This window comes from Homarus americanus, unplaced genomic scaffold (assembly GCF_018991925.1).
Source record: "Homarus americanus isolate GMGI-L3 unplaced genomic scaffold, GMGI_Hamer_2.0 scaffold9181, whole genome shotgun sequence".
Taxonomy (NCBI): domain Eukaryota; kingdom Metazoa; phylum Arthropoda; class Malacostraca; order Decapoda; family Nephropidae; genus Homarus; species Homarus americanus.
Window position 1 is genome coordinate 142,501 of NW_024719959.1, and position 26,374 is coordinate 168,874.

A 26,374-nucleotide genomic window follows, 5' to 3' on the forward strand; every position below is an offset into this window, starting at 1 on the left:
ATATGCAAGTAGAGTAGAACGAACGGAAGGGTGGATGCGAAGGGGAAGAGAGAAGGGATGATAGGTATGAGGAAATTGGATAAGACGGAAGAAACACACAGAGGAGGAAATACAGAAAGAGGAGGAGGAGGAAGAAGGAGAGGAAAGGAAGAGGAGAAGGAAGGAGAGGAGAGGAAGGAGGAAGGAGAAGGAGAGGAGACAATAATGTTTTGATATATTGGATGGAGATGAAGTAAGAGAGAGAGAGATAAAACTAGGGTGAGAGAGAGAGAGAGAGAGAGAGAGAGAGAGTAACAGCAGGGTATAATAGAGAGAGGAAATGAAAGAGGGGTGAGAGGAGAGGGATGAATGAGAGACGGTGAGGGGAGAAAAAGGGGAAAAGTGAGTGAAGAGAGGGAGGGGAGAGGGGAGAGTGTTGATGGTTTAGGTCGTCAGTGGTCTTAAGGTCAAGGTAACGTAAAAACCTGACCTGACCTGACCTGACCTGACCTGACCTAACCTGTCCTGGCCTGACCTTACCTAACCTGTTCTGACCTGTCCTGTCCTGACCTTACCTAACATTTTCTGACCTGTCCTGACCTGACCTTACCTGACCTGTTCTGACCTGTCCTGACCTGACCTATCCTGTTTCTGACTTGTTCTGACCTGACCTGACCTGACCTGACCTATCCTGACCTCTCCTAACCTAACCTAACCTAACCTAACCTAACGTCTGCTGTTTCTATCTACGTGAAGGAGAAGAGAGAGAGAGAGGGAGAGAGAGAGAGAGAGAGAGAGAGAGAGAGAGAGAGAGAGAGAGAGAGAGAGAGAGAGAGAGAGAGAGGACCTCCCACTGAGTAATGGCTGCCTATTAATAGTGGTTGGCCTTGTTAGTGTGAGTGGCAGTAGAGGGAGAGAGGGAGGGGAGGGAGTAGGAAGCTGAGAGGAAGGAAGAAGGAAGGAAGAATGATGGAGGAGGGAAGGAACGAAGGTAGGGGGAAGAGTAAGGGATGAAGGTAAGAAAGAGGGAGGAGTGGAAGAGGGTTAAGGAGGAAAGGGGGAGGGAGGGAAGAAGTGAAGGTTGGAAATGAACAAGGAAGGGAGGGAGATATGGAGAGAAGGATAATAGAGCTTGGTAAACAGAAAGAAGGTGAAAGAAGAGACCCAAAGACCGGAGAGAGAGAGAGAGAGAGAGAGAGAGAGAGAGTAACCCCCTCGTCAATTTGCGTTATTACAGAAACTCTTAGAGGATGAGTTTTCTTAACCTTTTACCAGTAGCTCGGCCCATCACCCTGATCTATTGTGGTGTACTGGTGGGGTATAAATCTCTCGAGGATGGGGAGATGGGGAGTTAGGGGAGTTAGGGGGAGATGGGGGAGATGGGGTAGAGCGGAGATAGGGTAGAGGAGGACATGGGGGGTAGAGGGGAAATAAAAAAAAAAGGAAAATAGAGGGGAAGAAGGAGGGGAAACCGGAAACACATTACTTGATTACTGTCGTTTCTCCGCCAGGCCACAAAGCCAGCTGCCCGATCAGTCTCTACTCATTGTCAACAGAAATAAATATTTTTATTCCTCAACTTAAAGGTTTTTCTCATATGATTATTAAGTGATTGTGAAGGACTATAAGAGTTGTTTGGTGGCTATTGATGCAGGACATAATAATAATAATAATAATAATAATAATAATAATAATAATAATAATAATAATAATAATAATAATAATAATAATAATAATAATAATAATAATAATAATAATAATAATAATAATAATAATAGTAATAATAATAATAATAATCTCACAATTATTCACAAACGTTAACCAACTCTCTCGATATGACCACAAAACAAAGTCACAATAAATATATATATATATATATTTTTTTAACAGATAAGACTGATCAAAATTCGTCTTGCAAACTTAATTTAAAAATATTATGTAAGAGTCCTTGTAAAAATACTTCCTTTGAGGGAAAGTTACGATAAGAAAAATATATTTATGATACCTGTAATTTATATCGAAAATACCTGTGAAAATTAAGAAAAAAAATATATACAATTTATTTTCAGTAATTTCTTCAGATATGTGAAATATATAAACTTGAAATTTATATATAAAATGTTTATTAAAATTGTAGAAAAAATATATAAAATTATTTACTTATTTCATTTCATTATTATTATTTTTTCGGGGATTTTCAAGTGTGGGGGCAGTGAGGGGGAAGAGAGGGACAAGGAGAGGGAGGTTGGGAGATGGAGAGGGAGGAAGTGAAGAGGGGTGTTGAGGAGGCGGTGGGGGAAAGAAAAGGTGGAGAGGGGAGGGGAAAGGAGGGGGAGGTGAGGGGAGAGAGGGGAAGGAAGGTGGATAAGAGAGGGGAGAGGAAGGTGGATAAGAGAGGGGAAGGAAGGTGGATAAGAGAGGGGAGAGGAAGGTGGATAAGAGAGGGGAAGGAAGGTGGATAAGAGAGGGGAGGGAGGGGAGGGGAGGGTTGCCAGGTACTCATATACTGTACATGCCATCACTATAAATACGTCCTCAGAGCCACCATAAACTCTAGTGTATTTGAACATAATACTAGGAGCACTTTGTTCCTCTCTCTGCTGGGTCAATATTGATACTCGGGGCTAATGTTTGTCCAGGTTCTCACTGATGCCCTTGGTCAGTGTGGTGTTGAAAGAAGGCTTCTCTCTCTCTCTCTCTCGTTATAGGAACAGTAGTCGGAATGGTGTACTCCAAGCTGAGATCCCCCAAGTTTATTAAGTGAACACCTGGAGTTCTGTCAGTGAGTGTCGGTAGCAGTAATGAACGCTCTTAAACACCTGAGTTGGGAAGAGAGAGAGAGAGAGAGAGAGAGAGAGAGAGAGAGTAACATTTCTTAAATACGTTACGGCTCAGTATTAAAGGACATATCATGCTTAAGTGAGCGCTTGACTTTACACACGTGACAGTAATATACCCACAAGTCTTTTATTAATATAGCAGGGCGCTTTTATAATGTGTAGCGCTTTTATTAATATGGCGAGAGCTTTTATTAATATGACGAGCGCTTTTATTAATATGGCGAGAGCTTTTATTAATATGACGAGCGCTTTTATTTATCCAGTGAGCGCTTTTATTAATTAGCGAGTGCTTTTATTTATCCAGTGAGCGCTTTTATTAATATGGCGAGCGCTTTTATTTATACAGTGAGCACTTTTATTAATAGGTCTGGCACTTTCATTAATTTTGCGAGCGCTTTTATTTATAGAGTGAGCGCTTTTATTAATAGGTCTAGCGCTTTCAATAATATAGTAGAATCATATAGCGACATCTTTCGATAATATGTCGATTTTTATAACTAATATAGGAGTCTAATATAGTCAGTTCTATCACTAATATAGGAGGAGAATATGGTTGACCTCTTACCTGTGTTACCTGGCCTCTATAGCTACTTCTACGTACTGTACAATATTAAGGGACACGTAACACTATCTAGGTCTTCATTCTCTCATACTCTCACCTGAAGTAACACGTAACACCTGAAGTAACACCTTAAGTAACAAGTAACTCCTAACACCTTAAGTAACACCTGATTTAATAATACCTTAAATAACAAGTAACACCTTAAGTAACATCTAAAGTAACACCGAACTCTCACCTGAAGTAACACGTAACACCTGATGAAGTAACACCTTAAGTAACACCATCTCACCTGTTGAGAAAGAAAGATAAGGGTTAAAATTTTACCTGTTGTTGATATTAACTTGTGTATGTTAAATCACTACAGGTCAAAATATTCTCAACCAAAAAAATCAATTATAAAAATCACCCTCTCCCTGACCCTCGCCCTGACCCTCTCCCTGACCCTCTATCTACTATTCCCTCCCCCTGCCCATTATACTACTACTACAACTACTATCACCCACCCCCTCTCTAGTACAACTAACACCCCTACCCCTCTCCCCCTCCCCTCTCCCCCTCCCCTTCCTCTCTTACTGCTACAACTAATACGACATCAAAATGATACTGAAACTCTACCTTAACTAGATACGTTTATTTAGTTAAGGTAGAAAGTTAAGGGAGAAAGTTAAGGGAGAAAGTTAAGGGAGTTTGTGTTAAGAGTCTTTGTGAATCAGGAGTCGAGAAAGTGACTTCAGTAAGAGTTTTAGTCTACGAGTTTTAAGCTTCGTTGATGAGATTTAAAGAGAGAGGAGGAGGAAGAGGTGGAAAAGGAGGATGGGAGGAAGAGGGGAAAAAAGAGGAGGAGGAGGAAGAGGGGAAAAAGAGGATGAGAGGATGGGAGGAGGAAGAGAGGGAGATGATTAGTTTGAGTACTCGATTTTAAGGAGACGAAGAAGGAAGAAAAGGAGAAAGAGAAAGAGGAAGAAGAAGCAGGAAGAAGAGTTTAGTTTGTATAGTCCCCCCTCCCAACCTCCCACCTCCCCTTCCTCACCTCCCCCTCTCCCACCCACCCCCCCACCTATAACAAAAAACTCCCCCCCATTTAACAACAAGAGGACAGAAGCACTATATCATCCTCGTCTCCCTAATTCAAAAACTTTTCTGATTAATTATTTTGTCTCGGGAGGTTCCTAGTGGACAGTTCTGGTTGGCATATGGCGTATAATGGAGACCTTTTTTTATATAGATGGTAATGATGATGGTGGTGATAGTGATGATGGTGGTGATAATGATGATGGTGGTGATAATGATGATGATAATGATGATGGTGGTGATGATGGTGGTGATAGTGATGGTGGTGGTGATAATGATGATGATAATGTGGTGATAATAATAATAAAAATTAATAATAATAATAATAAAACACACACACACACACACACACACACACACACACACTATTTTACCGTTTATTTACCTCTATATTTTTCTATTATCTACAGCTCTATTATTTGAATCTTTTCCCCCCTTTCTGCCTATTATTTCTCTCTCTATTTTTTGTCTTTTGTTTGAAGCTCTGTCTCTCTGTCTCTCTGTCTCTCTGTCTCTCTGTCACTCTGCTAGAAGGGGAGGCTGGCTAATCCCTCCTGTGGCTATACTGATTCTCTCTTGTCTGGGGATTAGGGATTTTTTTCCTTCTCTTTTTTTCAACAGACTTTTATTTTCATTGAGGATGAAGAGAGAGAGAGAGAGAGAGAGAGAGACTAGACTAGACTAGACAAATCAATTATACCCATGGCGGGGGAATGGGGGTTTAGCATCGTATTCAAGGGGTTAAGTTAGCGTACTCAAGGGTTCAATAATGTAATCAGCTGACAGAGGAAATACTTGAGAGTACTGAAGTAATCAAATCGAAGCTCGACCTAGGAATAACTGTGTGTGTGTGTGTGTGTGTGTGCGTGTGTGTGTATTGCGGGTATGTATGTATATGTGTGTGTTAGAGGCAATGTGGATATAGTACACTGCGCACTATGCCTTCAGTACACCAAGAAGCAATATGGTTGGCACTGCACTGAACTATCATCATTTCCCCAACTGTACAGGCAAGTGTCTAGTCTTTGGCATGCTCAAAAGCCTAGATCGACAGGATCAAGAGCCTAGGCCGACAGGATCAAGAGTCTAGACAGAGAAAATCAATAGCTTAGTCCGACAGAATCAAGAGCATAGACCGACAGGATCAAGAGCCTAGACCGACAGGATCAAGAGCCTAGACCGACAGGGTCAAGAGCCTAGACCGACAGGATCAAGAGCTTAGTCCGACAGAATCAAGAGCCTAAGACCGACAGGCTCAAGAGCCTTTATCGACAAACTCAAAAGACTAGACCGACAGAATCAAGAGCCTAGACCGACAGGATCAAGAGCCTAGACCGACAGGCTTAAGAGGCTAGTCCGACAGAATCAAGAGCCAAGACCGACATGCTCAAGAGGCTAGACCGACAGGCTCTTCGGTAGCTGCCACAAGTGAGTTACATAACGACTATGCAAATGAGCCGTCGTCATCTGCTTTGGTCCATTTGACGACTGACAGGAACAGCTAGACAAGATGGCTGACTCTTATATATGTCTGGGAGATCGTAGCTTCCTATTGGTTACTGGTTATCCATTATCTGTTATCCTATTGGCTGTGTAGCATGTGTGTGTGGGGGGATGGTGGTTGGTGGGTGGTGTAGGTGGTGGTGGTAGGTGGTGGAGTGATGGTGGGTGGTGGGTGGTGGGTGGTGGATGGTTGACGGGGGTGGTTGTTGGCGGGGTGGTTGCTGACGGGGTGGTGGTTGCATTTGAGTCGTAATTGATTGCTTTGTTGTTCTGCAATGCGTAAGAGGGAGGAATCGGGGGGAGGGAGGAGGTGTGGGGTGGAGGGAAGGAAGAACGGAGAGGCCTGATGAGAAGGGAAGGAGGGAGGGAAGGAGGGTCTGGTAAGAAGGGAACGATTGGTGTGGGGGAGGAAGGAAGTAAGGAAGGAAGGAAGAAGAGGGAGAGAGGCCTGGTAGGAAGGGAAGGAAGGGGAAGGAAAGAGGAAGCACTAAGGGAGATGAGGGAGGGGTCTGGTGGGAAGGGAAGGAAGGAGTAATGAAAAACAGACAGACAGACAGACAGACAGACAGACAGACAGACAGACATAAGCCAAGAACATTGATTACCAACACACGTCTATAGTGACCTTGGCTGTAGGGGTCAAGGTTAGAACCAGATACATCATGCATGTCGACAAGGCTCCTCCGGTGTGTGTGTGTGTGTGTGTGTGTGTGTGTGTGTGTGTGTGTGTGTGTGTGACCTTTAGTGGGAGTCCATCCGTTGGTGCTTCGGGCGGCTTAGGTGAAGGACATGTAAGGTCAATTTAAAACACGTCCTTCAATACATCACATATAAGAAAATAAACAACAACAAAAATTAATCTTTCTTTAATAAACAAATAAAAAAATAAAAAAATAAAATAAAATCACTGAAATATAAATAAACTCACCAAAAAAAATAAACTCTTTCTTCAGTAACCAAACATAAAAGCGAAATACGTATTAAGTTTCAAGTGACTTTTTAATGGAAGAAACTAATCCTTTAAGAATGTTCAGAGGAAATACATTACCCTGAGTTTGGTCCGCGTCATGAAGGAACATTAAAAAGTTTAAGATACAAGGACATATTTCCTCTCGCCCTAATCCTTTCCTACTTAACTCTCTTAGGAAGCCGAGGCACTACCGGAGGAGGAGGAGGAGGAGGAGGAGGAAGAGGAGGAGGAGGAAGAGGAAGAGGAAGAGGAAGAGGAGGAAGAGGGCGAGGAGAGTAAATACACCTCTGGATGGAAGATATAGTGGGTAAGTGACGGTAATTGACGGGTTGTGGGACGGAGGGTTGAGCATTATGGTATACAAGCCCTTCTCTCCTACAGCCATAGTGTTATAGAGGGAGAGGTGTGAAGCAAACAGAACTACAGGTGTGCGTCTCGGTAACCCAATAACACAGGTAATGCCAATGTTACCGGGTGGGGTGACTTAACCCTTCAGTACGATGATTTATACTGTGTGTGTGTGTGTGTGTGTGTCAGTAGCGAAGATAGTAGTTGCTATAATGGAGATGATGGCGCTGGTAGTGGTGGAAATAAGTGGCACTAGACGTGAGAGATGATGATGATGATGATGGTGGTGGTGGTGGTAGTGATGATGGTGGTAGTGGTGGTAGGATGGTGGTGGCAGAGATGTAGAGGTAATGGCCCTTAGTGGCGGTAGTAGTAGTGGTCGAATAGTGGCAATATTAGTGATGGTAGTAGTGGTGGTAGTGCAGCAGTAATAGTAGTTGTTATATTATCATTAGTAGTAGTAGTGGTACCGAAGTATTAGTGGTACAGAAGTAGCAGTAGTAGTAGTAGTAATTAGTGGCACTCACAGACACTCACAGAAGAGAAAGTCGGCAGTACAGGGGAAGGAAGGGGGGGAGGGGGGGAGGAAGTAGGGAAGGAGGGAAGGAAAGGAAGAGGGTTGAGAGAAGGAACGACTAGTGAGGGAGGGGTCTGATGGGAAGGAAAAGAAGGAAAGGAGCGAAGGAGGAGGGAAGGGATGGAAGGAAGGGGAGGGTTAGGGAGGGAAGGAGGAGGGTTAAGGAGGGAGGGAGGGTTAGGAGGGAGGGAGGGAAGGTAGGGAAGGAGGGAGTGGAGGGAAAGCAACCGACCCATGACAAACACAGACACATTTCCCTTACCAGACCCTGATGATGGTGATGACTGGGTGACTGTATCTAACTGGTGATGACTGGGTGACTGTATCTAACTGGTGATGACTGGGTGACTGTATCTAACTGGTGATGACTGGGTGACTGTATCTAACTGGTGATGACTGGGTGACTGTATCTAACTGGTGATGACTGGGTGACTGTATCTAACTGGTGATGATTTAACCCCTGGAGTACGATGACTTAACCCCTTGAGTACGATGACTTAACCCCTACAGTACCAAGGTGTGTGTGTGTGTGTGTGTGTGTGTGTGTGTGTGCAATCCTCTCCTCCTTTCGTTAAAAATTTACATATATATTATCCAATTTATTCATTACAATTTATTTGCTAAACAACTTTAATTAAGAAAACCCCAAACCAAAGACTATTTAACGTCGAGAAACAAATTCACTTAACTAAGAATAAAATGAAGTAAGAAACAGATATAATAAAAGGAAGAAAGGGAATAAGTAAAGAAAGTGTTAAATAAGAAAGTAGGAGAAATGTATGAAAAGAGAAAGAGAAGAAAAGTAGAGAGAAATGTACTGAAAAGAGAAAGAGAGAGAAAGTAGAGAGAAAATAAAATACACACCCATAAAATTATCACTACCACACCTACAATCTCTGACAACACTCACATTCTCACTTTCACTACTCACCCCACTACTACCGCCCACACCCCAAAGAAAGACACTATGGTGTGTTTTTGTTGTCACACAGAAATACATTGTCAATATGCAAAACAATTTATATTCAGAGATACTAGACCCCACAAGCATACCATCAGCCGGGAGAGTGTGTGTAGGTGTGAGATGTGTGTAGGGTAGGGGTGTGTAGGAGGGTGTGTGTGTGTGTGTGTGTGTGTGTGTGTGTGTAGGGTGTGTGTAGAGGTGTGTGTAGTAGGTGTGTGTGTGTGTGGGGTGTGTAGTGTGTGTGTGGGGTGTGTGTGTGTGTAGGGGTGTGTGTAGTGTAGGGTGTGTGTAGGGTGTGTGTAGGGGTGTGTGTGTGTAGGGTGTGTGTAGGGTGTGTGTAGGGGTGTGTGTGTAGGGTGTGTGTAGGTGTGTAGTGTGTGTGTGTAGGGTGTGTAGGGTGTGTGTGTGTAGGGTGTGTGTAGTGTAGTAGGTGTAGGGTGTGTAGTGTAGGTGTAGTGTAGGGTGTGTAGTGTAGGTGTGTGGAGGTGTGTGTAGTGTAGGTGTGTAGTGTGGGGTGTGTGTGTGTGGGGTGTGTGTAGGGGTAGGGGTGTGTGGGGAGGGGTGTGTGTAGGGTGTGTGTAGGCAGGGTGTGTGTAGTGGGTGTGTAGTGTAGGGTGTGTGTGTGTGTGTGTGTGTGTGTGTGTGTGCAATCCTCTCCTCCTCTTCGTTAAAAAATTTACATATATATTATCCAATTTATTCATTACAATTTATTTGCTAAACAACTTTAATTAAGAAAAACTCCCAAACCAAAGACTATTTAACGTCGAGAAACAAATTCACTTTAACTAAGAATAAACATGAAGTAAGAAACAGATATAATAATAAAGGAAGAAAGGGAATAAGTAAAGAAAGTGTTAAATAAGAAAAGTAGGAGAAAATGTAATTGAAAAGAGAAAAGAGAAAGTAGAGAGAAAATGTAAAATAAACACCCACAAAATCATCACCACCACCCACAATCCCTACCACCACACAACACCCCTCCCCCCACCACCCCACCCCACCTACCACCGCCCACACCCCAAAGAAAGACACTCCCATGGGTGTGTTTTTGTTGTCACCAGAAATACATTCAATATGCAAAACAATTTATATTCAAGAGATACCAGGGACCTCATACAAGCTACCATCAGCCGAGAGTGTGTGTGAGGGTGTGTGTGGGTGTGTATAGTGTGGTGTGTGGGGTGTGTGTGGGGTAGGGTGTGTGTGTGGTGTGTGTAGGGGGGTGTGTGTGTGTGTAGGGTGTGTGTGGTGGGGTGTGTGTGTGTGGGGTGTGTGTGTGGTGGGGTGGTGTGTGAGTGTGGGTGTGTGTAGGTGTGGTGTGGGGTGTGTGTGTGTGGGGTGTGTGTGTGTGGGGTGTGTGTAGTGTGGGGTGTGTGTGTAGTGTAGGGGTGTGTGTGGTGTGTGTGTGTGTGTGTAGTGTGGGGTGTGTGTGTAGTGTAGGGTGTGTGGGTGTGTGTGTGGTGTGGGGTGTGTGTGGTGTGGGGTGTGTGTAGTGTGGGGTGTGTGTGGTGTGGGGTGTGTGTGTGTGTAGGTGTGTGTAGTGTGGGGTGTGTGTGGTGTGTGTGTAGTGTGGGGTGTGTGTAGTGTGGGGTGTGTGTGTGGGGTGGGGTGTGTGTGGTGTGGGGTGTGTGTAGTGTGGGGTGTGTGTGGTGTGGGGTGTGTGTGGTGTGGGGTGTGTGTGGGGTGGGTGTGTGTGTGGGGTGTGTGTGGTGTGGGGTGTGTGTGGTGTGGGGTGTGTGTGGGGTGGGGTGTGTGTGGTGTGGGGTGTGTGTGTGGTGTGTGTGTGGGGTGGGGTGTGTGTGGTGTGGGGTGTGTGTGGTGTGGGGTGTGTAGGTGTGTAGGTTGTGTGTAGGTTGGTGTGTGTGTGGTGTAGGTGTGTGTGTGGGGTGGGGTGTGTGGTGTGGGGTGTGTGTGGTGTAGGGTGTGTGTGAGGGTGTGTGTGTAGTGTAGGTGTTAGTGTATGGTGGTATTTACTATTTCTAAAGCAATCCTGAGGCCGATTTAGACATATGACTAACACCGATATAATACGTGAATAAACACCCATGTCGATCACCGCTGCCATTTCAAAGCAGCACTATATAGTCCTCAAACCATGTCCAAATCAGACACGTACGTAGCCTGATTATTGCAGGTGACTACTCTCTCTACCACCACGACTATATCTTACCTGTGTGTGTGTGTGTGTGTGTGTGTGTGTGTGTGTGTGTGTGTGTGTGTGTGTGTGTGTGTGTGTGTCTGTGTGTGTGTGTGTGTGTCTGTGTGTGTGTCTTTGTGTGTCTGTGTGTGTAATGATTATCTATTCTGGTAATATCTGACTATCTTGGCACTATACTGGCACTATCTTGGCACTATCCTGGCACTATCCTCTTCTCTGCAGATTCCATCATCGTGTAATCCAATCTTGTTCCTTAAACTAATAACTACGATAGGAAGACGCAGTGAGAGAGAGGTAAACACAGACAGACAACAGAACCAGACACAGACACACAGAGAAGTGGAGATAAACACACAGACAGATGATACAATGACAGACAGACAGACAGAGAGACAGACAGACAGACACCCCATTGCTCCCGCTCCCACACTTCCCATTTGGACGATCTTAAAGGAAATTCTACCCAATTTCCTGATTCTGAACTCTCTTAGGGGTGATTAGGACAGAGGGGGGGAAGAAGTGAGAGGAGGAGGGAGGAGGGAGGAGGGGGTTTGAGGGGGAGGGAGGTGGGGGGAGGTAGGGGGGAGGTAGGGAGGTGGGGGAAGGTAAGGGGAGGGGGGAGAAAGGGAGTTTAGGGTGAATTAGAGCAGGAAGGTAATATAGTGTATGTGTTCTCCTTCCTCCCTTCTCAACAGTATCCTTCCTCATCCACCCTCTATCCATCCTTTCCATCCTTCCCAACCCTCTGCATCCTTCCTTCCTCCCCACGTCTCTCCTTCCCTCCCTCCCTCAAACCCTCTCCTTCCCCCCTTCCATCCCTCGAAACCATCTCTCCTTCCTCCCTCCTCCCTCCCTCCTCCCTCATCCATCAGGTAGCTGATGGATGACCCCTATCCTCTGATAAGGGCGACTGGTTATCTGATATGTCCTGGCCGATGTACTCTGAAGTCCTTCCACCTTCCCTTCATTCACGTCTCGTTAAGGCTTCTATTCCATTCACGTCTCGTTAAGGCTTCTATCTTCTCATTCACGTCTCGTTGCTTCTATCCTTCATTCACGTCTCCTTAAGGCTTCTATCCTTTCATTCATTCATTCATCCATTCATTCATTCAGGGTCCTCTCTCTCTCTCTCTCTCTCTCTCTCTCTCTCTCCTACACACACACACAACACAGTATTCCATGGCAAACAAGTTAGGTCGGTTCCAACTCCTAATCCCTTGGACTTTAGGGAGGCAATAAGGGCTCATGGGCCATGAAGTAAGGTCAATCTACCTCCTACTTCCTTCTGTCCTGTACCATTGTCTTCCCTAACCCCTGAAAATACTAATTTAAACACATTTTTTTCGTTTTTTTTTATTATTTTTTTTAGTTTTTCTTATTTAAATTTGGTGTTTGTGTTTGGTTTTGCCTTTGTCTGGTATTTAAAAACAAGTCTTGTGTTTTAATGGTTTTTAATGTGTTTTTAAGGGTTTTCTACTTTACCTAAAACCATTATATATGATATACTAAAATCATTACCTATTAATTTTAGGTTATACCATTAATTCTCCTTGGTCCTACCTGAAGCCAATGGGGGGAAGGAAAGGGAGAAAGGGGAGAGAAAGGGAGAGGAAAGAAAAAAGAAGGGGGAGAGGGAGAAGGGAATAAAAATAAAAGTAGATAAATGAGAGACAGGGGAAGAGAAATAGCGATAATTTAGAACAGCCTCTCTCTCTCTCTCTCTCTCTCTCTCTCTCTCTCTCTTTATCGCTCTTCACTGTTTTTCTCTGTCTCTTTTTTGTGTTTATTTATATCTAAAAGTCTTACATATGACGCCAAGAGAGAGAGAGAGAGAGAGAGAGAGAAGAAGAAAGAGAATCCGTAAGGAAAAACTCCATAACTGAAATAAGCCAAGTATTCTAAATTCGGCACTTCATTTTACGGGCTGGAGAACACGGAGATGACTCGACCCAACTTGGGATATCTACGTAACAGTTAGGTAACAGTTAGGAATAGAGAAGAATGGAACGTTTGGGTATACACACACACACACACACACACACACGAGCTTAAAGTCGAGAAACAAGCAAACAAACAAACAGACAGACAGACAGACAGACAGACACTACCTATACATCAACACATCACCATAATACAAACACCAGATTACAAACTATTAAATCCCCTTTAGGATTAATTTGGATTATTCATCACTTTAATAAGATAATCCTATTTACCAATGAATAATCCAATTTAACGATAATTAATGATAATTTTAATATAATAATTCCTCGCTGTGTAATGAAACATACAGGCAATAGAATCATTACAGAACCATGGAAAAAAAGGCCCCAGGTATTATTATATATATTCATTTTGGATCACCCTGTATTGTTGTTTAGTATAGGGTGAAGTGTGTGTGTGTGTGTGTGTGTGTGTGTGTGTGTGTGTGTGTGTGTGTGTGTGAGTGTGTGTGTGTGTGTGTGTGTGTGTGTGTGTGTGTGTGTGTGTGTGTGTGTGTGTGTGTGCTGTGTGCGTGTGTGTGTGTGTGTGTGTGTGTGTGTGTGTGTGTGTGTGTGTGTGTGTGTGTGTGTGTGTGTGTGTGTGTGTGTCCATGGAGAGAGAGGAACACACAGGGCTACAGATCAGATAAACAGACAGAAAGACAGACATTCAAACAGACACACACACAGTCAGACAGGGCAGAGACGAACCGACAGAGAGAGAGAGAGAAAATCACCACAATTTAACGCCATAAGGTCCCTGGAAATTAAGTTTCTTCATCATCAAGTTAACGTAATCTTGTACCGGAGATTAACCCCTGGAGGCTGGGATGTACCTCGTCATCATCATCATCGTCATCATCATCATCGTACTCGTCATCATCGTCCTCGTCATCATCGTCCTCGTCATCGCCGCCATCATCATCGCCATCATCATCATATTCATCATTGTCATCATCGTCACCATCATCGTCATCATCATCATTATCGTCATCATCATCATCATTAAATATGTCTCTTTCTATTTTAAATTAACACACACACACTACTACTACTACTTTCCTGTCACTCGGAATCGAGTATGACGATCATCCAGTTATGACACAATAATATGAGTTATTAGGGACGGCACCTTCATTGGTGAGCTCTGAGGTGACTAGAGAGGCCGATACTGGACCGGCAGATATGTTGCTCGTGTGGAAGGCTACATCTAGTGCGGGAGGGGCGGCGGTAGCGTCTTTCCGGCGTTGGCGCTTGTCTGCCTCGGTATGCAGTCGGGCTAACTCGAGAGTATTGATACCTCGTGTGGTGCTCCCCCAAGCGTTACAGTGTGGAGTAATCGTCTCCCAGGTGAGGGAGTCCATTTGGCACTTTTTCAGGATTGTCTTAAGACTATCCTTATACCTTTTCAGTTGCCCGCCAGCGTTACGTTTACTATTCGCTAGGTGACTGTAAAGTACCTGCTTTGACAGTCTACTGTCGTCCATGAGGTTAACATGGCCAGTCTAACGTTTTGTTGTTCATGGATAATGGTAGCCTCGATATTCCTACAGTTGGTGTTAGCGAGAATACTGGCATTTGTTCTCTTGTCTTCCCAGGGAACTCGGAGGCTGGAACGTAGACTACGTTGGTGAAAGTTTTCAAGTGCCTTGAGGTGCCTCCTGTATGTGACCCATGTCTCGCTGCCATATAGCAGGGTGGGGAGGATCATTGTTCGATATATGTGTAATTTTGGAGAAAATTTCAGCTCCCTACAGTTGAAGACATGGGTAGGGAGTCTGCCAGAGGCTTGAGATGCACATCTGGTGGTGTGTCTGAACCAGGGGCAGGCTGAAAGAGAATCTGAGTCTTGTATATATTCACCTCAAAGCCGAAGTGTGCATAGGCATCTGATTAGGTATTCAGGATCTCCTGAAGGTCGCGTTCAGTGTGAGCAACAAGAGTGAGGTCGTCTGCCTGATGCGGGGCTCCACCGCAGATTTTTCGTTCGGGGTTTACTCCCGTAGCTTTATACCTACGAAGGTTAATCCGCAAGGCAGCGGGGCAGTGGTTGGTAGGCGCCAGGACGTGTCCACATGCCAGTGGGATTATTCACCGTCCCTCTGAGGTCCACTGCTGCTACGAGATCCCCTGCTGGTCTAGCCTGGGCCCACGAGGCACCCAGTTACCGTGTGTTGCCACGAGGAGGCACAGCAGGAGTCTTGATGGTGAAGAAGCTGTGTACTAGCAGGCGAAGACTTCTGCAAGTTGCTTCCCTGTTTACCACGTGTGCTAGCCAGCGGTGGTAGGTGAAAGCGAGAGGGAGCAAGCAGTGTCTGCACTTTAACACTAACATAATGCTGCCACACTAGACGCATTATACCACCCTGTACACACACACACACACACACACACTCTTAAAAGATTGACAGGTATATAAATTCCTGGCTACTCCTTTCCCCCTCACCTCTCTCACCCCTCACCGCTCTCCCCCTCCCCCTCATCCCTCTCCATCTCCCCCTCACCCCTAACACTTTCTCGTCTCTCCATTAAATGATTTACAAAGTGGCGCTGATGACAACGTGTGTCTGTAGTAACTTACGCGGTGGTAGGAGGAGGTATGATAGTAGTTGCGATAGTGGTAGTGGTGGTGGTGGTAGTACTGGTAGTGGTGGTGGTGGTAGTGATAGCGGTGATTGTTGTGGTTGTAATAGTAGTGATGGTGGTAGAAGTGGTGGAGATTAGGTTAGGTTAGGTTAAATCGGGACATAGTAGACCTGGGGCCTAATTTACCAAGGAATAATTTAGAGAGTCAAGAATACCAACACCAGCAGCCAGCAGCGATGAGCATAAAGCTCTCGAATCAATCACACCATATTGATCCTCTCTCTCTCTCTCTCTCTCTCTCTCTCTCTCTCTCTCTCTCTCGGTCAACAACAACAACAACACACGCTGGTAATCCTCATCAAAATATCGAGTCTCCACCTTGATGTTATATACCAAACAACTCTTCTGTATATTTGTGTTGAGATGGGTTACGTTTGGTTTAGATTTGATTTGGTTAGGTTAGGGTACGTTAGGTTAGGTCGTTAGGTTGATAGGTTAGGTTAGGGTAAGTTATGTTAGGTTGTTAGGTTAGATTAAGTTAGGTAGGTTTGTGCACTCACATAGTACGGGGTCTCTTGTCACCACTTACACTGGCACTCCCCCCAGGCGGCCACTTCATACAAGCGTCTGTGAAGGCCAACAACTCCTCAAGAGTCACTTCTGGGAAAACTTCAGCAGCAGCGCGTGAGATGAGATCAATACCGTGAGCTGTGACCACTACTGCTGTCACCACTACTGCTGTCACCACTACTGCTGTGATAAACGAAACGTGGTAGAGTCTCTGTACAATATTTCCTCCATCTTGGACATTATTTTTTAATGGTTTAGCTTAAGTGGGTCAGTTAGATACGTTCTCAAGTCACTAGTTAGGAGGAAAATTTTACGTTGGAACCTTTGAGAATCCATCTTTGTGTCGTAACTTAAGTGAGTCAGTTAGATACGTTCTCAAGTCACTAGTTAGGAGGAAAATTTTACGTAGGAACCTTTGAGAATCCATCTTTGTGTCGTAACTTAAGTGAGTCAGTTAGATACGTTCTCAAGTCACTAGTCAGGAGGAAAATTTTACGTAGGAACCTTTGAGAATTCAGAGTTTAGTACCTGTCATCTGCATCGCTTTCCTTTCTGTAGTTGATAACATTTTTACGACAATTTTCATCTCTTGAAATTGAACATTAGAGAAAGCACTAATTCAGGGTCGAGTCTTAACGTGATGTCGACTTCATGACCCGGAAGATTCTTAAATGAGTTTCTTTCGTAATTGTGGTCTAACAGAAAGAAAGAAAGAAAGAAAGAAAGAAAGAAAGAAAGAAAGAAAAAATTATCACCTCAGCTTCAACATCCTATTTACCTCCGGAAATTATTACCTGAATGAGAGAGAGGGAGAGGAGAGAGGGCGAGGAGAGAGGGAGGGAAGAGAGATAGGAAGTGGAGGAGGAGGGGAGGATGGGAAGGCATGAAAAAGAGAGAGAAGGAAAAGTTGAGGGAGGTAAGGCTGAAAGGAGAGAAGGAACGAGTGAGAGAGAGAGAGAGAGAGAGAGAGAGAGAGAGAGAGAGAGAGAGAGAGGGAACGAGTGAGAGAGAGGAAGAGAGTGAGAGAGATGGATGGAGACGGATGGTTGGGAGGTTGAGAGTGTTGTAAGCCACTCACCACATATAGACCACACAAGATTGGTGGCTGATCACACTGGGCCCCTGTTCTAATGGACCCCCCTGTCCTAATGGGCCCCTGTTCTAATGGGTTCCTCTTTAAATGGGCCCTTAGTACTTCACCTCCCCCTTAACCATTCAATAGTGCAGAGTCAAATTTTAATGAGCCCTGTTCTAATGGGCCCTGTCCTAATGGGTCCCTGTTCTAATGGGCCACACTACTACTGTCCTTCCACCTTAATCATCAATAGTGCAGAGTCAAATGTAAAGACAACTACCAATCAAAAACCGTCATGGTAAGTGTGTCAGCCAATTAAGACGCGCTAGGCCCCACATCCGCTGGGAATTATAAAAAATATAACAATACTGACAGAGAGGGAGAGAGAGAGAGAAACATTGAGAAAGAGACAGACAGACAGACAGATAAAAGATTCATAACACAAACAAAAAATAATCAACAAACAGATCTGTCAGTTGAAGGAAAAAAACAAAATTTATACGCCAAAAATTATCAAATTATTCACACAAACCAAATTATTTATCTTAACGTACATCATCATTACATCAAGTTACGATCAAGAGAAAGATACTTTAAGTGTGTGAGTATTTTATGAGAATCCTGGGTCCTCTCTCTCTCTCTCTCTCTCTCTCTCTCTCTCTCTTTAAAGCATAAATTATACACAAACGTTTCACTACAAACATTTCATACGAGTAATTTAGACCAGACAATTTTGTGTACCTTAAAGGGAAGAATCTGTCAAAATCTGTCTATATCTCTGAAAATATATCAAAAGTCGGTTTTCTGTCAAAATCTATCAAACTCGGTTTAAATCTGCCAAAATATCTGAAAATCTGTCTAAATCTCAGAAAATCTGTCTAAATAGTAACTCCGCGTTTTGGTGCACCAGAAACCTGAGCTAACAGATTTAAGGAGTATTTTAGTAATTAAATATCTGTAGGGACAGATTTCTTAATGGTACAGTACGTGTAAAATCGGTGTGGGGAATGATTGTGATCGGAATAATCGGGTCCTGTGCAATCGGGGCGGGGAAAAATCGGAAGTAGTCGAGACATGAATAATCGGGACGGGAATAATCGGTACGGGAATAATCGGAACGGTAATAATCTGGACGGAAATAATCGGATCCGGGAGAATCGGGTCGGGGTTAATAAGAATGGACCATAATCGGAACAGGCAGAATCAGGACGAGGATAATCGGCAAGAGAATAAAAAATCGGTTTATGGGAAGTAACCGATACGGAGATAATCTGGACGAGGATAATCGGGACGGAAATAATCGGGACGGAAATAATCGAGGCGGAAATAATCCGGAAGAGGATAATCAGGAGAGAAATAATCGGGGCGAGGATAATCGGGGCGGAAATAATCGGGACGGATGGGATCGGGACTGGGATAATCGGGACCTCTTGTTTATCGGGCCACTACTCGACCAGGGTCATTAAATTCACGGATCGTTAAACGTGATTTAGTGTTATATAATGTTCAGCAACACAGTGCCTCTCTCTCTCTCTCTCTCTCTCTCTCTCTCTCTCTCTCTCTCTCTCTCTCTCTCTCTCTCTCTCTCTCTAAATACAGATCGAGAGATAGTTAAGCATAAATGAAGAGAAATGGAGAAAGAGAAATAGAGTGAGACAAAGACAGACAGATAGACAGAGACAGACAGACAGACAGACAGACAGACAGACAGACAGACAGACACAGACAGACAGACAGACAGACAGACACACACACAATACACCATCCTAACAGCGACTGATTACTGCACAAACAGACACAAACAAACATTTATACATCAGACTGAGTGATATATATATATGCAATGACTGTAGTGACGGAGTTAATAACCATCAACAAATTGGTTATTACTATTTTTTTTTTTAGTTTTGATGGTGAATGACGATTGGTCATATATGGGATCCAGTTTTATTGGGTTCGAATCGTGGCTGGATTCGAATCGTGGTTGGGTTCGAATCGTGGGTGGTTTCGAATCGTGGTTGGGTTCGAATCGTGGGTGGTTTCGAATCGTGGGTGGGTTCGAATCGTAGGTGGGTTCGAATCGTGTGTGGGTTCGAATCGTGGGTGGTTTCGAATCGTGGCTGGATTTGAATCGTGGGTGGGTTCGAATCCTTCTGTCTATCTGTGTCTTATATCTATCTACAGTATCTATCACACACGCACACGCACACACACGCAAACACACACACACGCACACAAATGAAGAATAACAAATGACCCCCTAAGAAAGTCATTATACACACCTTGCAAGAACAAAATGAACAGATTATATCAATAACAAAACCCACAACAGATGAAGAACACGCAAGAACATTTCAATACCTCATAACAGTTATCCTTTATCGTTATGGGTGTGAACAGCGGAATGTGGATGTGGTAGATTAGGTTAGGTAAAGGTTAGGTTAGGTTAGGTAAAGGTTAGGTTAGGTTAGGTTAGGTTAGGTTAGGTTAAGGTTACGTTAGGTTAGGTTAGGTAAAGGTTAGGTTACGTTAGGTTAGGTTAGGTAAAGGTTAGGTTAGGTTAGGTTAGGTTAGGTAAAGGTTAGGTTAGGTTAGGTTAGGTTAGGTTAGGTTAGGTAAAGGTTAGGTTAGGTTAGGTTAGGTTAGGTTAGGTAAGGCTAGGTTAGGTTAGGTTACGTCAAAACCACATTCTATTCTCACAACCCTTCCTCGTTCCCCCACCCCCTCAAAAAATAAAAGAAATCAAATTGAATAAACACACTGCGCCAAATCCTCCACACAAGTCAGCACGCTACCAACAATTTATTCAATTCTCCAATTTCCTTTTTTCTTTTTTTTTCACCCTGGCAAAAGTTGATGAGTTTGACCATCAATCACACTACAGTATGGATGGATAACACGCACCTCTATCTCAACATTTCTTTATACACAGTGATTCATGGCCAGCTGTATGTCAACTCGTGGGGGTGGGGAGGAGAAATGACTCTCTGGGGATTTGCATTGTTATTTAGTCTTGTGAGGAGGGAGGGTATTGAGGTGTAATAATAATAATAATAATAATTAACAGGTTTATTGAAAGAGCTTGGCAGCCAGAAGGCTGAAAAATATACAGTTACATATTTGGGGAATGGGTTACGAATTACAAATAATATACAAGTGACATAAGTGACACAAATAAGACATATAGTAACTTAGATGGGGATCAGCTCAAAATACAGTTCATTTCAACATAGTGACAGTGTAGGGAGCAGTGTTTACTGGGAGTGAATACACTGATTTATTACATGTTATTGATAATTTTTACAATGGTTGGGACTGGGCTGTTCTTATAGCGATCAGTTCGTGCACGTATGGGCTGGATGCGGTTGTGGTGTCGAACAGCAATTCTCGGACAGGGGATCTCAGGTGGTAGTAGGGGCCGGTGTCGGGGATGGTGTAGAAGCTTCTTACCAAATTTGCAGATGAGGTCGTGGTGATGGTCAGTGAGAGTCGAAAGGGTCAGTGTGTTGAGCGCTTCTTGATATGTGGAGTAGGAAGGGAGAGAATAATCTTGCATGCCCTCTTTTGCACTTTTTCTAGGTGTTTACGTTGTGTGGCATTTAGGGAGGAAGACCAGGTGGGGGAGGCATAGGTGAGCTTGGGAAGTATGAATGTTGTGTATACACTGAGGAGCTCGGTGCAGGAACTCCGAGGACTTGAGTCGGCGGAGGAGGTGGAGACGGAAACTGGAGGATTTGACAACTTCACTGACGTGTGGTTTCCAATTTAGTTTGTTGTCTATGGTGACGCCGAGGAGCTTCGTGGAATCTACAACCTGGAGTGTGTTCGGACCTAGGGTAATGGAAGGAGGTGGGACAATGTCGGAGGAGAGGTTGATGTGCATAACCATTGTCTTGGTATGGTTGATGGTGACATGGTTGTTGGTGGCCCAGTTTTGGAGACTGTTCAATAAATCCTGAAGGGCGGTATAGTTGGGAGCGGAATTGTTGACGCTGATCCCAATGGTGGAGTCGTCGACATATTTCCAGCGAGCAGGGGCTTCTCTTAGGGCATCATTGATGAGCATAAGGAAGCAGAGTGGTCCCATCTTGGTGCCTTGGGGGACGCCACAGGTGAGTGACTGAAAGGTGGAGACAGCCCCTCGGAAGCGTACAGCTTGGCGTCGGTCACTGAGGAAGTCTGTGTGTGTGTGTGTGTGTGTGTGTGTGTGTGTGTGTGTGTGTGTGTGTGTGTGTGTGTGTACGTGTGTGTGTGTAGACCCCAACAAAACACACACAAAAAACACGGAAAACACACACACACTACACACACACACACACACACACACACACACACACACACACACACACACACACACACACACACACACACACAAACACGCCATCAGATTAATGAGATGATATGTCAATAAAAATCTAAAATAAATCGCTTTTCCAATTAATACCAATCCGAGTATTTTTTATATATATATGCTTAATTAACGAGGGAGGTGCAGTGTAGCCAGATCTTTCACCTCACAGTAATTCAAGTCTATTTGGTAACACTGTTGACTCTATGAAAATAATTGGTTTAGGTTTATTCGAGTTTTAATTTGATTCGGGTTTATAGTGATTAGGGTTTAATTCCTTCCTGGTTTAGTAGTCAGTTCTTATTGCTTGTTCGAATGATTTTTTTTTTACATTGATTATTGGAACGTGTGTGTGTGTGTGTGTGTGTGTGTGTCGACCACCCCATCATTCACAATAAATTAAACTCATTTCTTACATCATGTCTGTAATTTTGTTTCATTTTCTTGATAAAGTTTCTAAGTAAAATAAATTATCATCTGAAATACATTTATTAAATTTACTCTTATACCAAAGATATGAGATTAAATTACAACAGATGATTTTTGTTTTTTTGAGTAATAGTATATACAAGTGTATGTGTGTGTGTGTGTGTGTGTGTGTGTGTGTGTGTGTGTGTGTGTGTGTGTGTGTGTGTGTGCACGTGTGTGTGTGTGTGTGTGCATGTGTACGTGTGTGTGTGTGTGTGTGTGTGTGTGTGTGTGTGTGTGTGTGTGTGTGTGTGTACGTGTGTGTGTGTGTGTACGTGTGTGTGTGTGTACGTGTGTGTGTGTGTGTGTGTGTGTGTGTGTGTGTGTGTGTGTGTGTGTGTGTGTGTGTGTGTACGTGTGTGTGTGTGTGTGTGTGCATTGTGTGTGTGTGTGTGCGTGTGTGTGTGTGTGTGTGGGGAACTATGGTTGGATATATAATCATTAGTTAAGTTGTGGTGATCCTTGCTGTACAGGGGGATGAGAGGGGGGTGGGGGTGGGGGTGGGGGTGGGGGGGTGATAGCATTATTATACTGCACGCACATCTACTACTACCACCCCCACCACCACTACCACCCACACTGCCACCACCACCACCACCACTACCACCCACACTGCCACCACCACCACCCACACTACCACCACTACCACCACCACTACCCACACTACCCAGTAACCTTGGTATGAATGTTTCAGGGGTGGTGGTGTGTGCATGGGTGTGGCCGTGTGGGCGGGTGGGCGTGTGGGTAGAATAAGAGATTGGGTGTGAAGAGAAGGTGTGTGGGTGGACTGGTTGAGTGGGAAAGGCAGGTGAGTGGGTAGGAAAGATGGGGAAATCTCTCTCTCTCTCTCTCTCACCCTGAACACAAGGGGTAATTACCTGGCCGGAAGAGACAACCCCCCCCCCCTACGACCATCACCTTTCGTGCACCATCAAGCCCTAGGTGTGAAGGAGGGAGAGGAGGAGGAAGAGGAAGAAGAGGAATAGGAGGAGGAACAAGAGGATGGGGGAGGAGGAGGAAGAGAAACAAGAGGAATAAGAGGAGGAACAAGAAGATGAGGAGGAGGAGGAGCAGGAGGATGAAGAGGGGGAAGAATAGGAAGAGGAGGAGGAGTAGGAGGAGGAGGAGGCTCTCTCACTTCTTTCCTCTTCCATCTTCTACCATTCATTCCTCATCTTAGTTTCTTATTCATCTCTGTCGCTTATTCATCTCATCTTCTATCTTCCATCTACCATTTATTCCACTTCCTATGCTCTTATCCTTCTCTATCACTTATTCCTTCGTTTTTATCCACTTCCTCCTTCCATCTTTCCATAAACACTCCTAAACGTCGTCATCTGAGAACGTCTTCACAACAACAGGAATCTTAAGGCAGAGTTCGACCTATTAATCTAACTTGACGTCACCTTGTCGCTGCCGCCGCCCGTGTCTGCCGCCGCCCGTGTCTGCTGGGGAGGTGTGACAGGTGAGAGAGAGAGAGAGAGAGAGAGAGAGGGCCATGGCAAGAGGAGAAAGAAGGTGAGAATCAGTAGTCACTGATCGACCTTTTTTTTAGCATATTTTGCATACTAAGGAGGGCTGTGAGGGGTGTTTATTTTTGACTGTTTTCTGTTTCGTGAGCAGGTGTTTTGTGTGTGTGTGTGTGTGTGTGTGTGTGTGTGTGTGTGTGTGTGTGTGTGTGTGTGAGCAACATATAAATTTATTCTCCATAAAATGTTACCTCAAAAAAACACACAAAACAATCAGGAAAAATAAAAATGGTTAAAAAAAACACGAAATAAAAACATGACGAATGAGAACGACAAAAACAACAAACAAAAACAACAAACATACAACAACAAAACACAAACAAAATAACAAACACAAAACATACAAATCGTTGTTCGAATTAATACAAACATCGCTTTTATTTTTCATTTATACATTTATATATATATATATATATATACATACTATACATATTTATTTTTATATCAACAAAAAGATTAATTGACGTAGAGAAATTAAACTCAACTTCAAAACTACAACGTATCACTCAGTTCACGTTTCACTCACTAAATTAAAAGCAAAATGAAAAAAAAAAAATGTCAAACTACACACACACACACACTCTCTCTCTCTCTCTCTCTCTCTCTCTCTCTCTCTCTCTCAATAAAGGATCCATTGTATATTATGTTGTTCTCGTAAAAAAGGATTGCAAAGGCGTATCTCTCACTTGGATTTTGTTACGTTATACTCAACGTCCATGATGGCTGAGAGGGGGGGGTGGGGGTGGGGATGGAAAAGGAATTGAGGAAGAAAGTGATGGAGAGGTAAGGGGGTGGAGGGAGAGAGGTGATGAAGGGGTAGGAGAGAGGGGGATAGGGAGGAAATTGAAAGGATAGAGGGTAAGGGAAAGGAAGGGATGAGGAAGAGGAGTGATGAAGGAGAGGGATGGGAGGAGAGGGAAGGGGATGGGAGAGGGGCGGGGATATGGCCTTGTGGTGTGGTACAACCAGGGGTCAATGATGTAAAGTGACATTAATGGTACTGTGCTTCGTGGGGCGATGTAAGGAGGAGGGGAGGAAGGAGAAGAAAGAGGAGGGGGATTAAGAGGAGGAAGAAGACGATAATGATAAGGAGGAAGAAGTATCTTGGTTGATAAAATCTCACAGGAAGATCATATATATGCACGGTAAACATAGCACACACACACACACACACACACACACACACACACACACACACACACACACACAGACACACACACACACACACACACACACACACACACACACACACACACACACAGAATAAATATTTTGTACCCACACTTTGGCTTGGTTGGGCAGTCATCCAAGTGAAGAATAGAAAACTGTATACTCCTGTCCAAGAAACATGTTCCCCCAACCCCGTGATTCTCGAAGATTCTGAGAGTGAATCTTTACCTGAATATGCTGATATTAAAGGGTGGTTGTATTGTTTACTTATGGATCTAAAGATGGCGTCATATGTGTACCTTGACTGTATTTACATAATGAGGAAGTTTGTCGTTATTCAAATTACTGGGGATAACATCTTTGTGTGTGTGTGCATATTTAGGGGGTGAATCTGGGTCTGTGTGCGTATTTTCAGGGGTGTGTATCTCTTTATGTGCATATATTTAGGCAAGGGAGTGTGTACTGTGGTGGTGGTCGTTATAAGCGTGTGGTACTGTTGTGGTCGTTATAAGTGTGTGGTACTGTGGTGGTCGTTATAAGCGTGTGTACTGCGGTGGTCGTTATAAGCGTGTGGTACTGTTGTGGTCGTTATAAGCGTGTGGTACTGTTGTGGTCGTTATAAGCGTGTGTACTGCGGTGGTCGTTATAAGCGTGTAGTACTGTGATGTTCGTTATAAGCGTGTGGTACTGTGGTGGTCGTTATAAGCGTGTGGTACTGTTGTGGTCGTTATAAGCGTGTGTACTGCGGTGGTCGTTATAAGCGTGTGGTACTGTTGTGGTCGTTATAAGCGTGTGTACTGCGGTGGTCGTTATAAGCGTGTGTACTGTGGTGAGTTTTTTCCCAGTATGATCGTGTTTGATGATGGCGGGGAGGCGAGCCAGGGTGAGTGAATATTGCAATACCTGAGAGTAAATTGGATTCAGTGCTGGTGATGTTCATGATGACTTTCAACCTGATGGTGGTGATGGTGATGATGATGGTGGTGATGGTGATGATGATGATGGTGGTGATGGTGATGATGATGGTGGTGATGGTGATGATGATGGTGGTGATGGTGATTGTGGTGGTGATGATGACAAATTAACAGTTTGGTTGATAATGGTGATGGTGATAATACGGTAATAATGATGGTGATGATAATGGCTATTGAGGGTGATGATAATGGTGATAGCTGATAAGGATAATGATGATGATGATGATAATGATGAGAGTGTCAAGGTCTTGTGGTCAGGTGGATCATTAATCACTTTCACCTGGATTACCTGCAAGATGGATGATGTTTACTCGGCAGGATTTACAGGTAAGTCTTGAAAACGACACCTCAGGTCTCTAAAATCACACCAGGTCTTTAAAAATTATATCAGGTCTTTAAAAAGTATCTCAGGTCCTTAAAAGATATCTCAGGTCTTTAAAAATTGTCTCAGGTCTTTAAAAATTATCTCAGGTCTTTAAGAAATATCTCAGGTCTTTAAAAATTATCTCAGGTCTTTAAAAAATATCTCAGGTCTTTAAAAAATATCTCAAAAGGTCTCTTAAGAACGGTATAAAAGGTCTTCAAAGGCAAAACTATCTCTCTCAACCAGATCAAGCACATCTCTCGAGACTCTATCAAGCAGATCTCTCTTTCAAGCACATCTCTATCAGCAACTATATCAAACAGATCAGTCGAA

General features: G+C 43.8%; 1 protein-coding gene across 2 annotated transcripts in view; it reads right to left on the bottom strand.

The window, feature by feature from the left end:
* Positions 1 to 26,374, bottom strand: part of LOC121860332 — a 95,732-nt gene that overhangs the window by 50,831 nt on the left and 18,527 nt on the right. Inside the window, exons 1-2 of one of the 2 annotated variants that reach the window (XM_042357401.1) lie at positions 16,133 to 16,256; positions 3,617 to 3,670 (exon numbers count right to left, since the gene is read on the bottom strand). The exons of the other annotated variant lie outside the window; for it this stretch is intronic. The gene's annotated coding sequence lies outside the window, so the exon portion shown is untranslated. Of the gene's footprint in view, positions 1 to 3,616; positions 3,671 to 16,132; positions 16,257 to 26,374 lie in introns of those variants that run through there. 2 annotated transcript variants of the gene reach the window in all.